The sequence below is a fragment of the Pleurodeles waltl genome, chromosome 12 (genome assembly GCF_031143425.1).
Source record: "Pleurodeles waltl isolate 20211129_DDA chromosome 12, aPleWal1.hap1.20221129, whole genome shotgun sequence".
NCBI classification, from domain to species: Eukaryota; Metazoa; Chordata; class Amphibia; order Caudata; family Salamandridae; genus Pleurodeles; species Pleurodeles waltl.
The window spans coordinates 643,773,606-643,790,665 of NC_090451.1; positions in this window are offsets into that span (position 1 = coordinate 643,773,606).

A 17,060-nucleotide genomic window follows, 5' to 3' on the forward strand; every position below is an offset into this window, starting at 1 on the left:
CCCTCATCTACAAAGGGCCTCGTCTACCAAGGTTCTCATCTATAACCGCCTCGTCTATGACAGCCTCGTCTACGAAGGGCCTCATCTACGGATGGCCTCATCTGTTATGGCCTTGTCTAAAACAGTCTCATCTACGATGGTCGTCTACAGTGGTCATCAGCAAGGGCCGTCTACAGTGGTCATCAGCAATGGCCTTATCAATGATGGTCGTCAACAACAGCCTTATTAATAATGGTCGTCAACGACGGCCTTATCACTGATGGTCGTCAACGACGGCCTTATCACTGATGGTCGTCGACGACGGCCTTATCACTGATGGTCGTCGACCACGGCCTCATTTATGATGGTCATCTACGATGGTCGTCTACGATGTTTGTCTATGACAGCCTTATCTAGGATGGTCGTCTACGACAGCCTTGTAGGAAAGTACCCTCTTTTTGGCAAGGTTACCCCACACTTTTTGCCTGCTGTCATTGGTGGTCATTACGACCCTGGCGGATTACTTCCACCAGGGCCGCGGGACGCGGTGGCACCGCCGACAGGCCGGCGGTGCCCCGCGGGGCATTCTGACCGCGGCGGCTTAGCCGCAGTCAGAGAAGGGAAACCGGCGGTCTCCCGCCGGTTTCCCGCCGGTTTCCCGCTGCCCCCAAGGAATCCTCCAAGCCGGCGCAGGGATTCCGACTCCCCCTCCCGCCTTCCAGTTCCTGGCGGTTCTCCCGCCGGGAACCGGATGGCGGGAGGGGGAGTCTGGGGGCCCCTGCAGTGCCCATGCCAACGACATGGGCACTGCAGGGGCCCCCGTAAGAGGGCCCCAAAATGTATTTCACTGTCTGCCTTGCAGACAGTGAAATACGCGACGGGTGCAACAGCACCCGTCGCACCTTCCCACTGAGCCGGCATCCTCGTGGGAAGGGAGTTTTTCCCTGGGCTGGCGGGCGGTCTTTTGGAGACCGCCCGCCAGCCCGGGGAAAAACTCATAATACCCTCCGCGGTCTTCTGACCGCGGAGCGGTATTATGGAGGGCGGAATTCTGGCGGGCGGCCTCCGCCGCCCGCCGGAATCGTAATCAGGCCCATTGTGTTTTGACTGTGTTCACTGGCATCCAGCTAACCAGGCCCCCAGTGACTGTGCTCTCTTCCTCTAAATATGGTTGCTTAGGACCCTGCACACCCCACAACTGGCACACTGGTGCCCCCATATAAGTCCCTAGTATATGATACTTAGGTACCCTAGGTATTGGAGCACCAGGGGTTCCCTATGGGCTGAAGTATGTATTGTGCCACCCATGGGAGCCCATGCAAAATGTGTGTGCCGGCCTGCCATTGACGCCTGCTGTAGGAAGCTGGCCTGGTGTGTGGGGAGTTGCTATGGTATTATCACCTTATACCAGGTCCAGGTATCTCCTATTAATGAGATGTAGCCGGCGTCTAGGAAGCCATGCTCTCTAGAGATAGCTGTGAATGAGCAGCCAAGACTTATCTAGGATAAATGCAAAGCTTATGCAGTACCACTGTAGTCACACAGTATTTACACACATGAAAGAACCACACAGTGTTACAAAAATAAAGGTACAAGAATGCAATAGAAAACAGTGAAAGCAATAGACAATACTTAAGGCCTGGGGGGACCAAACCATATACTCGGAAAGTGTAATGAGAAAGTTGGGCCCCCACCCAAGATAGTGGAATCGGTAGAGGAGAGGTGAAGGAATTAGGAAACCCACAAGGTAAGTACCAGAGTGCCCTCCAGCGAACAGGAGAAAAGAGGTTAGTATCTGGTTTTCCCCAAACCCACCAGAAGGACTTCAGAGAAGGATATTGCAAGACCCAGATAAGACTGCAAGAAACCAAAGGTGAGTCCTGGAAGAGGAAGGCCTGGAAAAGAAGGGGTCCAAGTATACAGCCCGAAAAATGGGTCGAGCATTTTTCGGGCTTATATAAAAAAATCGAGACCCCAAAAATTTTAGTTATAGGGGAAGCAGGCCAAGACTTTCTCTCTACTTTTGATGAGCATCATGGACCAGCTCCCCTTGTAGGGGGCTCACAGGATTCTAAGAGCCACATCTGCTTTACTATTAAAGAAACAGCCAATGCTATTAGTTCTCTAAAACTTGGGAAAGCTCCAGGTCCAGACAAAATTCCGGGGGATCTTTATTCGTCAGAACCAATAGTCTGGACTTGGTACATTAATACACTCTCCAATAAAATTGCCGAAGGCGGGCAGATTCCCATGACATGGAAGGGTGCAGAAATTATCCCCATTCATAAAAAGGGTAACGTAAACCTCCCAACAAACTATAGACCAATCAGTTTAATTGATAACATCCAAAAAATATTTTCCAAACAACTCCTAGGTAGATTAACCCATTGGGCCAAAGATCAGAACATTCTTTCCCCCCTTCAAGCTGGATTTCGCCCAAGGACCAGTACAGTAGACCAGGTCTTTAGACTGACCATTCTGTACTGGAAATATACAGCCCTGGCTAAACAACCATTATATATCGCTTTTATTGATCTGAGATCAGCATTTGATCTAGTCCCGAGGGAAAAATTGTGGGAGGTGCTACAAAAAATAGGGACTCCAGCCAATTTAATCCAACTTTTGAAGCGGTTGCATGAGGGCACATATGCGCAGGTGAGATGGGGGAATCTAGGCGAACTAACAGACAAAATCCCCATAAATAGGGGTGTACGCCAGGGTTGTGTGTTGGCACCATTTTTATTCTCTATTTTTATCAATGAGGTTGTACAGGTTTTAATGACGTGCCAGAATGATGCCCCCACCCTATGCGCCCAAAAAATTCCAATCCTTCTTTTCGCTGACGACTCTCTTCTTATTTCTAAATCTCCAATGGGCCTTCAAACTCTTATTAATAGATTCAACTCCTTTTGTCGAGATTACGGCCTAGAGCTGAATCATAAAAAGACCAAGTTAATGGCGTTCCGCTCAGGAGCACGGAAGAAATGTACTGTCCATTTAGAAGGGAACCTCCTGGATAAGGTTTCTTCCATTGATTATTTGGGTGTAAGGCTTTCTGATAATCTGAACTGGGCAGAACAGATCAATAAAAGTGTGGGTCGCCTGCAGCATGGTGCGGCACCAATCCTGCGTTTCTATAGGGGTACGACAGCAAAAACTGTCTCCCCGGCAATTAAGATCTACATTGCCAGAGCACAGGGTGCTGCCGCATATGGAGCAGAGGTCTGGGGTTTTTCTGACTGCAACAAGCTCACTACCAGTGAGAACGGGTTCACGAGGTCTTTGTGTGCCTGTCCTCCTAGTACTCCATTGATACCACTGTTCTTAGACCTGGGCCTGAGATGCATAGCCGATCTAATTATTTTAAGACCTTTATTATACTGGATACGACTATGGACTAATCCTGAATTAGACGTCTATAAGACCTCACTCCATGAGCTGCTAATGTGCTCCAACTCAACCTCTATTCCTTGGGTTAAACATGTATCCAGTTGGTTCAACAAACTTGGCCTTAGCCACTTTTGGGAGGAACCCCTTAAACTAGAAAAGGCTCATTCCACTGTGCTGAAACGTACATATTGGTCTTATGTATGTAACGATTACATTACCTATAGAACTTATGGCACCTTAACAAACCGCTTCACAGATTTTAAGTGGTACCCACAATTTGAACCATACTTAGACAATATTCCTGACATTCTCGGTAAAAGCTTATATGCCAGATTCCGTTTCGGGTCATTGCCGTTGAAGTCATTGATGTGTAGATGGGGTACAAAAACAGATACAAGTACATGCCCAGTTTGCGGTGCAAAATCGGAAACGGTTGAACATTTTATGTTTTTTTGCCCTGCTTACTCCCTTCCCAGGTCTAAGTGGATTTGTCACATTTGCCGCGAAATGGGGATAAGAGAGTGTGCCTCTGCTTTGAGGATTCTAAAAAGCCACCATTCTACGGTTTTAATAACTGCTGTTAGTAAATATTTATTAGTAGCATGGCGAATACGTAATTCCACTGTAAGGACGTAAGTACTTAATTCAGAGCCCCGCTTTTTACTCTTTTAGTCTTATAATAACTGCAGGGGGGGTTAAAATCGTATGTGTATTATGTGTACTGAGATTTTAAATGGACTATACTTTTAGGAATCCATGTTTTAAAATTTTATCTTTGTATTATTATTATTATTACTATATTGGTTTTATCTTTATTTTTACTATTATTGTATATTCGCTTTGATGATCGATTGATCGAATAAAGCATGTGTAAAATGGAAGGGGTCCAAGTCCAGTTCACGTTGCAGTGTCTGGTGGTGGCAGGAGCCGCTACCCACCCGTCTGTTGATGCAGGATGTGGTCAACAGTGAGACTAAGACCTCAGCAATGCAGCCCTCAAGCAACTAAAGAGTTCCTGAGTGATGTATTTGACGTCCCATGCTGGATGAAGAATTGCAGTCAGTATGTGGTGTGGGAAAACCACCAACAAGCCTTGGCAAAGGCAAATGTCATGAATGTAGAAAAGTGAGATGCCGGGGACCAGCAAGGTCTAAGAGGACTCAACCCACGTAAGGGAGTCCCGGCTGACTCTCAGCGACCAGAAGAGTCAGAAGAAACGTCGGCGGCCCCACAGATGACCCACAGGCAGCATGCACAAGAGTCACGGTGAGGCCCAAACAGCACACTTGGAAAGAAGTCCCACGTTACTGGAGAAGTTCACAGAGGGCTGTGCGTTACAGGGAAGAGGGTTGGGGCTACACGGTGCCTGAAGATCCCTTAGAGGAGATGCCAACAAGCCTTGGTAGCTGCACAAGACGTGGTGAAGAGGGGTACTGTCCTGCAAGGAGAGGCAAGAACTTTCCATCTCCCAAGTTGGACAGCTGGTAGAGATGACTGAGAGGACCACTCAAGACCACCAATGTGGTGCAGGATTCATGCAGCTCTGGAGGAGAGGAGATCCACTCAGCCGGTCGTCATTGCAGTTGGTGCCTGCAGATGCAGGGGAGTGACTCTAAGGGAGATTACTTCTCGCTTCTTGGTGCAGACTGAAGACTTGCCGTCCTCAGAGGATGCACAGCCTGGGAAATGTTGCAGTTGCTGGAAGGAGCTGGAGAAACAATGCTAAGGAGCAGAGTTGACAATGTAGCTGCAGATTGTAGGTTCCTGTGGAGTCCAGTTGCAGTTCCATTGGACAGAAAACAAAGTAAACGTTGCAGAGGAGTCTTGCATGTCGAATCTGAGGACCCACCCAAGAGTGAGACCCTAAATAGCCCTAGCAAAGTGACCACCTATCGGAAGGGGGCTGTGACCTCACATGCCTGACTTGGCCACTCAGATGCTCCCAGAGGCCTCTGCCCAACTTAGATTCAAGATGGAAGAATCAAGTGGCCTCCTGGAGGAGCTATGGACACCACCCCTGGGGTGGTGATGGACAGGGGAGTGCTTATTCCCCTTTCCATTGTACTTGCTAACTGCCTCTCTGAGTCCCAAACGGAGGACTGCAGAAATCTCCTGGGACAGTTTCCAGTACTGTTCTCACTGACACCTGGTCAAACCACTTGGTGTGAACAAACCACTGACACAGGGGACAGCTTGCCTATTAAAAGTAAAATTTACAGGCAACCAAGCCATGTCGAAGAGGGCATCAAAACTGAAGTTCGGAAGATGCTAGATCTGGTAGCCATGGAGCCCTCAGATAGCTTTTGGGCCAACCCTGTTCTTTTCCCAAAACCCCACTCCCAGAATGGAAAAAGGAAGATGAGTTTTTTTGTAAACTACAGGGGTCTCCACACTGTTAGCAAAAAATGCTCCTCCTATCCCTAGTGCAGATGAGCTTATAGATGCACTGGCATCTGCTAAGTATCTAAGCACATTTTATTTGACTGCTGGATATTGGAAGATCAAGTTATCAAATGATGTCAAACCCCAAACAGCATTTTCTACCATTGAAGGGCACTATCACTTCACAGTGATGCCCTTTGGACTGGAAAAATGCACCTGCCCCATTCCAAAGGCTGGTGAATACAGTTCTCCAAGGATCGGGAGACTATAGTACAGCTTATCATGAGGATATAGCTGTCTTTAGCTCCACCTGGGAGGATCACCTGGTCCACCTGTGGAATGTTTTAGAGGTCCTGCAAAAAGCAGGCCTCACTATCAAGGCCTCTATGTGCCAGATAGGGCAGGGGAAGGTGGTATTTCTGGGCTACCTGGTAGGTGGAGGCCAGATGCAGCCACTTCAGGGGAAGATCCAAAACATTTTGGATTGGACTCCCCCTACTACCCAGACTTAGGTTAGAGCCATTTTAGGCCTCAGTGGTTACTACAGGGGGTTCATTAAGAACTATGGCTCCATTGTAGCCCCTATTAATGACCTCACCCCAAAAAGAATGCCCAAGAAAGTTTTATGGCCAGCTAGCTGACAAAAAGCTTTTGAGGATCTGAAACAGGGCATGTGCTCTGCACCTATTTTAAGAAGCCCTGACTACTCCAAGCAGTTCATAGTTCAGACAGAAGCTTCTGAGGTAGGGGTTGGGGTAGTCCTATCACAGCTTACTACAGAGGGCCAGGATCAACCTATAACTTTTATAAGCAGAAGGTTGACCCCCAGGGAAAAGAGTTGGTCAGCCATAGAAAGGGAAGTCTTTGATGTGGTTTGGGCTCTGAAGAAGCTGAGGCCATATTTGTTTGGCACTCACTTCCTTGTTCAGACAGACCACAAACCCCTTCTATGGTTAAAACAAATGAAGGGGGAAAATCCCAAATTTTTTAGGTGGTCCATATCCCTACATGGAGTGGACTATACAGTGGAACATAGACCTGGGAGTAACCACTCCAATGCAGATGGACTCTCCAGATATTTCCACTTAGACAATGAAGACTCATCTGGACAAGGTTAGCCTTATTGTCATTTGTTTGGTGGAGGGTTATGTAGGAAAGTACAGTGTTTTTGGCATGGGTAACCCCCACTTTTTGCCTGATATCAGTATGTTTTGACTGTGTTCACTGGAATCCTACTAACCATGACCCCAGTGACTGTGCTTTCTCCATCTAAATTTGTTTGCTAAGGACTTTGCACATCCCACATTTGTCACACTGATGCCCCCATATAAGTCCCTAGTATCTGGGTATCCAGGGCATTGGGGCACCAGGCGTTCCCCATGGGCTGCAGCATATATTATGCCACCCATGGGAGCAGATGTAAAATGTGTTTGTAGGCCTGCCATGAGAGCCTGCGTGAAAAGGTGCATGCACCCTTTCATGTCAGGTCACTATAAGTCACTCCTATGCTAGGCCCTTCCAACCCAGAGGGCAGGGTGCAGATACCTGTGTGTGAGGGCACCCCTGCACTAGCAGAGGTGCCCTTACAAACTACAGTTCTATTTTCCTGGACTTTGTGAGTGCAGGGACACCATTTTATGCGTGTTCTGGACATAGGTCATTACCTATGTCCAGCTACGTTATGGTAACTCAGAACCTGGGCATGTTTGGTATTAAACATGTCGGAAACATATCCCAATACTGTTGTCAGTATTGGTTGTATGGTTCCATTCACTCTGGGGGATCCTTAATGCACTCTGGGGGATCCTTAGAGGACCTCCATCATTGTTCCTACCAGCTTTCTGGGGTTTTCTGGGCAGCCCACGTTGCTGCCACCCCTCAGACAGTTTTCTGCCCTCCTGCTGCTTGATCAGCTCAAGCCCAGGAAGGCAGAACAAAGGATATCCTTTGGGAGAAGGGGTAACACCCTCTCCCTTTGGAAATAGGTGTTACATGGCTTGGGAGGGGTAGCCTCCCCAAGTCACTGGTATGCTTTGAAGTCACTCTCTTCTTCCTGTCCCTCATCATTTGCAATGAGCAGGGTCAGATCAGCCCTGTCATAGCAGGGCTTAAGGTGGTTTATATGAGGCACCCTGAGGGAGCTTCTGGGAGTTCCAAGGTCTAGCAGGTAGGTAATCTCACCCTTTTCTCCACAATGTTGTGGGGACCACTCCACTTGTCTTGGAGTGCCCTTGGAGCCACAGGGTACAGGACCCACACTTTCTGGCCTGGCTGGTATACAGTAAGCAGAGCCTTCTGATCATGCCATTGTTTCTGCAACTCCTGGCTGGTCTGAAGGTTTTTAGTGTCCCTCTTCAAATATTGAGCCATCCTTGATCTGAGGCTAAGTACATAGTCCACTATGTCTTGCCTGGGAGGCGTGAGAGGTTGCTCCCAGCCTTCTCTAACAAGAGCAAGAGGACCCCTAACAGGGTGCCCAAACGCATGTTTAAATGGGCCGTAGCCCACACCTTTCTGAGGGACCTCCCTATAGGCGAAGAGGAGGAATGGTAATAGGACACCCCATCTCCTTCTGAGCTTTTCAGAGAGCCCCATGAGAATTTTGTTAAACCTCCTTACCAAACCATTGGTTTGAGGATGGTAAGGAGTGGTGAACATGTAAGTAACACCACACTCTTTCCACATGGTAAGCAGGCATGAAGTTTGCAACTCTGTCTGATAGCACCTCTTTAGGAAAACCCACTCTTCCGAGAAGGACTTTGGCCACTGCAGGAGCTGTAGTGGCCCTAAGAGGAATTTGCCTCTGGGTACTTAATGGCATGGTCCCCCACCACCAGTATAAACCTGTCCCCAGAGGTTGTTGGAGGGTCCAGGGAACCAACAATATCCACCCCAACTTTCTCAAAGGGTACCCTAACCTCCGTAAGTGGAATTAAGGGGGCCTTTGGTATGCCACCTGTTTTGCCACCGGCTTGACAGGTGACATAGGAGCGACAAAACTCCTTAGTGTCTTAAGATATGTGGGGCTAGTGAAAGTGAGGGGCAAGCCTGTCCTACGTTTTGTTTTGCCCCAAGTGGCCTGCCAGGGGAATATCATGGGCTGAGGTCACCAGAAACTCTCTATTCTTCAGAGGGACCACCAGCCTCCTGGTGGCAGTAGGTTTGGGTCCCTTCATTCTGAATATAGAAGATTGTCTTCCCAGTACACATTATGGGTGCCACTGACATCCCCTGCCTCTTGAGCTGCAGCTTGCTGTCTCAAGCTCTCCAGTGTGGGATAAGTTTGTTGTTCCCTACTGAACTCCTCCCTAGCGGGCCCCCCTGCACCCAAGAGCTCAGCTATGTCAACTTGCAGCTCCTCTGTTGTAGGTTCCACCCAAGGAGTTGATTCCTCTCCCTCAGGAGGTGAATCCTCACTGGAGGTTTGAGCAGGGGGAACTTTCTTACCGTTCCTGCTCTTGGGTTTAGGAAGCCCTTGGGCCATTGTTTCAGGCTCCAAGTTTCCTTGTTCCATCTGTTTCTTTGCCTGTGCTCTTCTGAGGGCAAAGATATACCCTGGGATGCCCAGCATTGCTGCATGGGCCTCCAGTTCCACTTCAGCCCAAGATGAGGTCCTAAAGTCATTCCCTAGTAGACACTCTACAGGTAGGTCTGAGGAAATCACAACTTTATTAGGATCAGTAAAGCCGCCCCCCAGCTGAAACCAGTAACTGCCATGGGGTGGCACAAAGTGTTACTATGAACATCAGTCACATGGTACGTGTGACCAAGTTGCTGTTGCCCAGGGGACACCAGTTTTTCCTTCACCATAGTAACACTTGCACCTGTGTCCCTGTAGGCCTCAGCCTCAACACCATTTATCAGGGGATGCTGCCTGTACCTAGGCATGCGAAGTGGACAGGCAGCAAGGGTGGCAAGGTCACTACCACCATCACAGACTAACACTGCCTCAGTGGTCTCTCTAACCAATCCAGACCGTACTACAGTCCCTAAAGTGAGCCCAGCTACACCCTTGGATTGACTACTGTTAGTAGTTCCACCACTACTTCTATTGCTAGGGGCACTAGGAGTAGAAGTGGAGTTAGTGGTGGTGGTTGCTTGGTGCCTTTCTTATGGCAGGAGCTGTCTCCTGGGCTATGGCCTTTGTTTTTACAGAAATAGCACCAAGGCTTTTTGAAGCTGGAGGAAGAGGATTTGCCACCACCCCGGAGGACTTTTGTGGGCCTGATGAAGACTCTTTTTTAGATGTTTCTTTGTCCCCACCCTTATCCTGATGCTTACCTGATTCTGTGTGAGATTTCATGCTCAACTGAATGTGGACCAACTGGTCTGCCTTCTTTCCCAATTCTTGGGGAGAGGTCAGATCAGAGTCCACCATATACTTATGCAATAAGTCAGACACACAGTTATTCAAAATGTGACCTCTTAAAATAAGGTTGTACCATCCCTTATAATCGCTGACTTTGCTCCCATGCAACTAACCCTCCAGAGCCTTTACAGACCAGTCAACAAAATCTACCCAATTTTGGGAGGACTCTTTCCTTGTCTCTCTGAATTTGATTCTGTATTGTTTAGTAGTTAGACCAAACCCATCTAAAAGTGCTGTCTTGAGAACTGTGTAGTTGTCTTCATCCTCTTCTCTGACAATAAGGAGTCTGTCCCTGCCCTGATCAGAGAACGAGAGCCACAAAATTGCTGCCCACTGCTTTTGGGAGACCCTCTGTACTTTACAGGACCTCTCCAAAGCAGTGAACCAATTGTAAATGTCATCCCCCACTTTGTAAGGGGGAACTACCTTGTTAAAATTTCTGGAATCAAGAGTCCTCCCTGACCCTAGTGTCCCAGAAACTGTAACTGCTGCCACCAAGGGTGCTAACCCCATACCCTGCCTTTCTCTCTCCACTGCTAAGGCCTTACTGTCTAGGGCCAGCTGTTGCTGCTGCAGCCTCAGCCTTGCCTCCTCCAGTCTCAGTTGCCTGAGCTCCCTATCTAGGGAATCCTCACCTGAAGTTGAGCTGTGGGTCCCCTCAGAGTCTGAGGAGACATGAGAATGGGCAGAGGAGGATCTGTTCCCATTCTTTGAAACCCTCTCAACCAGCCTTCTAGGAACAAAGGTAGGCATACTTGTATGTCCCCCCCCCCTTCCCACTACCAGTAGTGTTCCTAACAGGACTCTGAGTGCTTCTAGGTCCTTTCTGATCCTCCCTGGGTACCTCCTGACCCTCCTCAGTATCTACTTCTACTCTCTCTAGAACTGGGGAGTCAGGTTCTACTTCTTCTTCCTCCTCCTCCTCCTCCTGGCTACCAGTATGACTGGAGGAGCAGACCTAGAAGCAGACTTTTATTCGGATTTCTCCCTGTCTTCAGTTTTCTATCAGCACACATCTCTCTCAACTCTTGGAAAGTCAGGCCCCCATTTTGGGAGTCTAAGGCCTGAGAGCTGTGCTCTACTGAAGAAATGTCTAGCTAGAGTGGTGTAGGTGACCCTAACTACTCTATGTACTAGGCTCCCAAAGAAGTTTGGAGCAAGGGCTATGCTAAACCCCTAGCTTGCCCAAATTTAGGAGACTAGATCCCTGACACTAAGTACAGTGTGTACCTACTAGTTAGCAAGTGGTCTTTCCTGTGTAAAGTACCAAGTGGCAGAGTAGTAAGGCAATTGCAAGTACTTATCCCACTGATTCACCACCAATGTAGGAAGCTGACCTGGTGTGTGGCGAGTACCTACGGTATTATCACCTTACACCAGGTCCAGGTATCCCCTATTATTGAGGTGTAGCCAGTGTCTAGGAAGCCAGGCTCTCTAGAGTAACTATGGATGAGCAGCCAAGACTTATCTAGGAGACATGCAAAGCTTATGCAATACCACTGTAGTCACATAGCACTTGCATACCTGAAAGAACCACACAGTGTTACAAACATAAAGGTACTTTATTATGGTAACACAAATACCAAAATACTGTATAGTCTAATACCCAAACTGGAGGTAAGAAAAACACTAATATATGTACAGTAGCAATCAGGAATTAGCATAGAATTAAATAGAAAACACTGAAAGCAATAGACAATACTGAAGGCCTGGGGGGGGGGGGACCAAACCATATAATAAGAAAGTGGAATGCGAAAGTCGGGCCCTCACCCAAGGAAGTGGAATCGGTAGAGGGGAGCTGAAGGAACTAGGAAACCCACAAGATAAGTACCAGCGTGCCCTCCAGTGACCAGGAGAAAAGAATTTAGTATCTGGTTTTCCCCAAACCCACCAGCAGGACTTCAGAGAACGATATTGCAAGAACCAGACAAGACTACAAGAAACCAAGGGTGGATCCTGGAAGATTAAGACCTGGAAAAGAAGGAGACCAAGTCCAGTTCACGTTGGAGTGTCCGGTGCTGGCAGGAGCCATTACCCACCCGTATATGGATGCAGGATCTGGTCGATGGTGAGACAAAGACAGTCAGCAATGCAGCCCTGGAGCAGTTGAAGAGTTCCCAAGTGATGAAGTTGATGTCCCACGCTGGATGAAGAATTGCAGTCGGTCTGTGGTGTGGGAAACCCACCAACAAGCCTTGGCAAAGGCAAATGTAGAAAAGTGGATCTGCGGGGGACCAGCAAGGTCCAAGGGGACTCAACACATGGAAGGGAGTTCTGGGTGACCCTCAGTGACAAGGATAGTCAGAAGAAGAGGAGGCAGCCACCACAGATGACCCACAGGCAGCGAGCACAGGAGTTGCGGTGAGACCCACGCAGCACACTTGGAAAGAAGTTCCACTTTGCTGGAAAAGCACGGAGAGGGCTGTGCGTCACAGGGAAGAGTGCTGGGGGCTGGGGCTACACAGAGCCTGAAGCTCCCTTGGAGGAGATGCTAACAAGCCTTGGTAGCTGCAAGAGACAGGGTGCATGGGGGTACTGTCCTACTTGGAGAGGTAAGGACTTACCGTCTCCCAAGTTGGACAGCTGGTAGAGAGGACGAAGGGGACCATCCCAGACCCCCACCTGTGATGCAGGATCCACGCAGCTCTGGAGGAGAGGAGATCAACGCAGCCAGTCGTCATTGGAGTTGGAGCCTGCAGATGCAGGGGAGTGACTCCTTCACTCCAAGGGAGATTCCTTCTTGCTTCTTTGGTGCAGCTGAAGTCTTGCCGAACCCAGAGGATGCACAGCTGTGGAAATGTTGCAATTGCTGGAAGGAGCAAGAGAAACAATGTTGCAAGTCAAGGTCGAATCGGGAGTCGCAGGCTTATTTGGTTCATTTTAAAGTCCAGCAGCATTTCCAGTGGCCAGGAGTAGAATGGGTCAATGCAGAGGAGTCCTAGTGTAGTCGTGCGCGCCAAATCTGGGAACCCAATTGCAAGGGAGTCCCTAAATAGCATTAACAGGATACTTGCTTACTCTGTAGGGTGGCCACCTATCAGAGGGGGGGGGTCATTGACGTCATTTACCTGTCCCGACCAACCAGATGCTACGAGTGGCCTATGCACATCTTGTTTCTAAGATGATAGAATCAAGTGGCCCCCTGGAGGAGCTCTGGGCACCAACCCTGGGGTGGTGATGGATAGGGGAATGGTCACTCCCCTTTATTTTGTGTGGGTTCACACTGGAGCAGGGACCAGAGGTCCCTGGACTGGTGCACACCGGATTATACAAGAAGGACACCAAATGTGCCCTTCAAAGCAAGCCAGTGGCATGGGGAGGTTACCACTTCCCAGCTTTGTAACACCTATTTCCAAGGGAGAGGGTGTTTCATCCCCTCTCCCACAGGACATCCTTGGTGATGCCTTCCCCTGCTTGAGCTGGTCAAGCAGCAGGAGGGCATTAACTTGTCTGAGGGGCTGCACCTGCATGGGCTGCCCACAAACTCTGGAAGACTGGTAGGAGCAATATGGGGGTCCTCTAAGGAGCCCCTTAGAGTGCATGGAATCATGCCACCAGTACTGGCATTAGTATTGGGGTATGATTTCAACATTTCTGATACCAAACATGCCCAGGTACGAAGTTTCCATTGTGTAGCTGGACCATAGGTAGTGACCTTTGGTCAATACATGGGTAAAATGGCTTCCCGGCACTGATGAAGACCAGTGCAATGGAGCTGGAGGTTGTGGGGGGCACCTTTGCTCATGCAGGGGTGCTCACACACACACAGACCTGCACCCTGCTCATAGGGCTGGACGGGCCTACCATAGGGTTGACTTACACTGACCTGGTGCAGTGACCAGGAGTGAAAAGGTTCATGCACCTTTTTGCCAACTGTGGGGTTTAAAGGTTACCAAAGCAACCAAATTTAGGAGAGAGCACAATCACTGGGGTCCTGGTTAGAAGGATCCCAGTGAAAACAGTTTGAACATACTGACAAACAGGGAGAAAGTTAGGGTAACCATGCCAAAAAGAGAGACTTTCCTACATGTAACACCTGTCTATATGTGATAAGATCAAGGACTTATTTGTTTGATGCTATTTTACGTCAAACATGACAAATTTTTGAGAATTGTTTCTCTAGCAGATGGCGTAAACAGCACCAGAATGTTGTCACTGTAGGTAAGCTACCCTAAGGGTTACTGAGAGGGTTGATAAGTCAGAAACCTCTGGTATCCTCCTTGATACTGATAAGTGCCTTTTGTGGATCCCTCAAACAAGTGTTTATTTTGAAATTGTATTGTGCCAAAAGATCTTGCAGAGTTAGAGTCAGCCTTGACTGCTTGCAGGGCATCAACAACGTGCTTGCCAAACAGAGCGTTAGCATGGTAAGGTAAAATTAGATTGCACCTCAGATTTTAAATGCTGTGGCGTTGAATCAGTCTTGGCATCCAGGAACAACTGACCCTGCCAGTTCTTGGAATCCTTTTGAATCTATATCTATAGCGCAATCTATGTTGTGTGACGAAGACATTTCGCCCCCTTGCAGCATCTTGTAATTTTTTTTTGTTTCCCTCCTGTAGGAAGTTGGCTTTGTATATACAATTTCAAAGTGAGAAATTGTGCGCACAGAGTCCAAGGGTTCCCCTTCGAGGTAAGAAAGTGGCAAAAAGAGATAATTCTAATGCTCTATTTTGTGGTAGTGTGGTCGAGCAGTAGGCTTATCAGAGGGTAGTGTTAAGCATTTGTTGTACACACACAGGCAATAAATGGGGAACACACACTCAAAGACAAATTCCAGGCCAATAGGTTTTTATATAGAAACATAACTTTTCTTAGTTTATTTTAAGAACCACAGGTTCAAGATTTACATCAAACACTTTAAATGCAAGGTACTTCACGTAGACACTTTAGGAACTTTGAATAAAAGCAATATCATGTACAGTCTTTGTAAAAATGGCCATAAGCTATTTTAAAAGTGGACACAGTGCAAAAATCAACAGTTCCTGTGGGAGGTAAGTAAATTTTAAGTTCACAGGTAAGTAAAACACTTACAGGGTTCAAAGTTGGATCCAAGGAAGCCCACCGTTGGGGGTTCAGAGCAATCCCAAAGTTACCACACCAGCAGCTCAGGGCCGGTCAGGTGCAGAGGTCAAAGTGGTGCCCAAAACACATAGGCTTCAATGGAAATAGGGGTGCCCCGGTTCCAGTCTGCCAGCAGGTAAGTACCCGCGTCTTCGGAGGTCAGACCAGGGGGGTTCTGTAGGGCAGGGCACCGGGGGGGGACACAAGCAGGCACAGAAAGTACACCCTCAGTGGCACTGGGGCGGCCGGGTGCAGAGTGCAAACAGGCGTCGGGTTTTCAATAGGATTCAATGGGGAGACCCGGGGGTCTCTTCAGCGATGCAGGCAGGCACGGGGGGCTCCTCGGGGTAGCCAACACCTGGGCTAGGCAGAGGGTCACCTGGGGGGTGGCTCTTGCACTGGAGTTCGGTTCTTTCAGGTCCTGGGGGCTGCGGGTGCAGTGTGGTTTCCAGGTGTCGGGTTCCTTGAAGCAGGCAGTCGCGGTCAGGGGGAGCCTCTGGATTTCCTCTGCAGGCGTCGCTGTGGAGGGTCAGGGGGGTCAACTCTGGCTACTCACGGGCTCGCAGTCGCCGGGGAGTCCTCCATGTAGAGTTAGTTTTCCGCAGGTCGAGCCGGGGGCATCGGGTGCAGAGTGGAAAGTCTCACGCTTCCGGCGGGAAACGTGTGGTCTTTAAAAGTTGCTTCTTTGTTGCAAAGTTGCAGGTTTGTTGAACAGGGCTGCTGTTTTTGGGAGCTTCTTGGTCCTTTTAGATGCAGGGTAGTCCTCTGAGGCTTCAGAGGTCGCTGGACCCTGGGGGACGCGTCGCGGTTGCAGTTTTTCTTGAAGTGGGGAGACAGGCAGGTAGGGCTGGGGCCAAAGCAGTTGGTGTCTCCGTCTTCTCTGCAGGGCTTCAGGTCAGCAGTCCTTCTTCGTCTTCAGGTTGCAGGAATCTATCTTCCTTGGTTCTGGGGGCCCCTAAATACTCAATTTAGGGGTGTGTTTAGGTCTGGGGGGATAGTAGCCAGTGGCTACTAGCCCTGATGGTGGCTACACCCTCTTTGTGCCTCCTCCCGGTGGGGAGGGGGTCACATCCCTTATCCTATTGGGGGAATCCTCCATCTGCAAGATGGAGGATTTCTAAAAGTCAGAGTCACCTCACCTCAGGACACCTTAGTGGTTGTCCTGACTGGCCAGTGACGACTCCTTGTTTTTCTCATTATCTCCTCCAGCCTTGCCGCCAAAAGTGGGGGCAGTGGCCGGAGGGGCGGGCATCTCCACTAGCTGGGATGCCCTGTGGCGCTGTAACAAAGGGGGTGAGCCTTTGAGGCTCACCGCCAGGTGTTACAGTTCCTGCAGGGGGGGTGTGAAGCACCTCCACCCAGTACAGGCTTTGTTACTGGCCACAGAGTGACAAAGGCACTCTCCCCATGTGGCCAGCAACATGTCTGGTGTGTGGCAGGCTGGCAAAAACTAGTCAGCCCACACTGGAAGTCGGGTATGTTTTCAGGGGGTATCTCTAAGATGCCCTCTGAGTGTATTTCACAATAAAATGTACACTGGCATCAGTGTGCATTTATTGTGCTGAGAAGTTTGATACCAAACTTCACAGTTTTCAGTGTAGCCATTATGGTGCTGTGGAGTTTGTGTTTGACAGACTCCCAGACCATATACTCTTATGGCTACCCTACACTTACAATGTCTAAGGTTTTGCTTAGACACTGTAGGGGCATAGTGCTCATGCACCTATGCCCTCACCTGTGGTATAGTGTACCCTGCCATAGGGCTGTAAGGTCTGCTAGAGGGGTGACTTACCTATGCCACAGGCAGTGTGAGGTTGGCATGGCACCCTGAGGGGAGTGCCATGTAGACTTTGTCATTTTCTCCCTGCCAGCACAC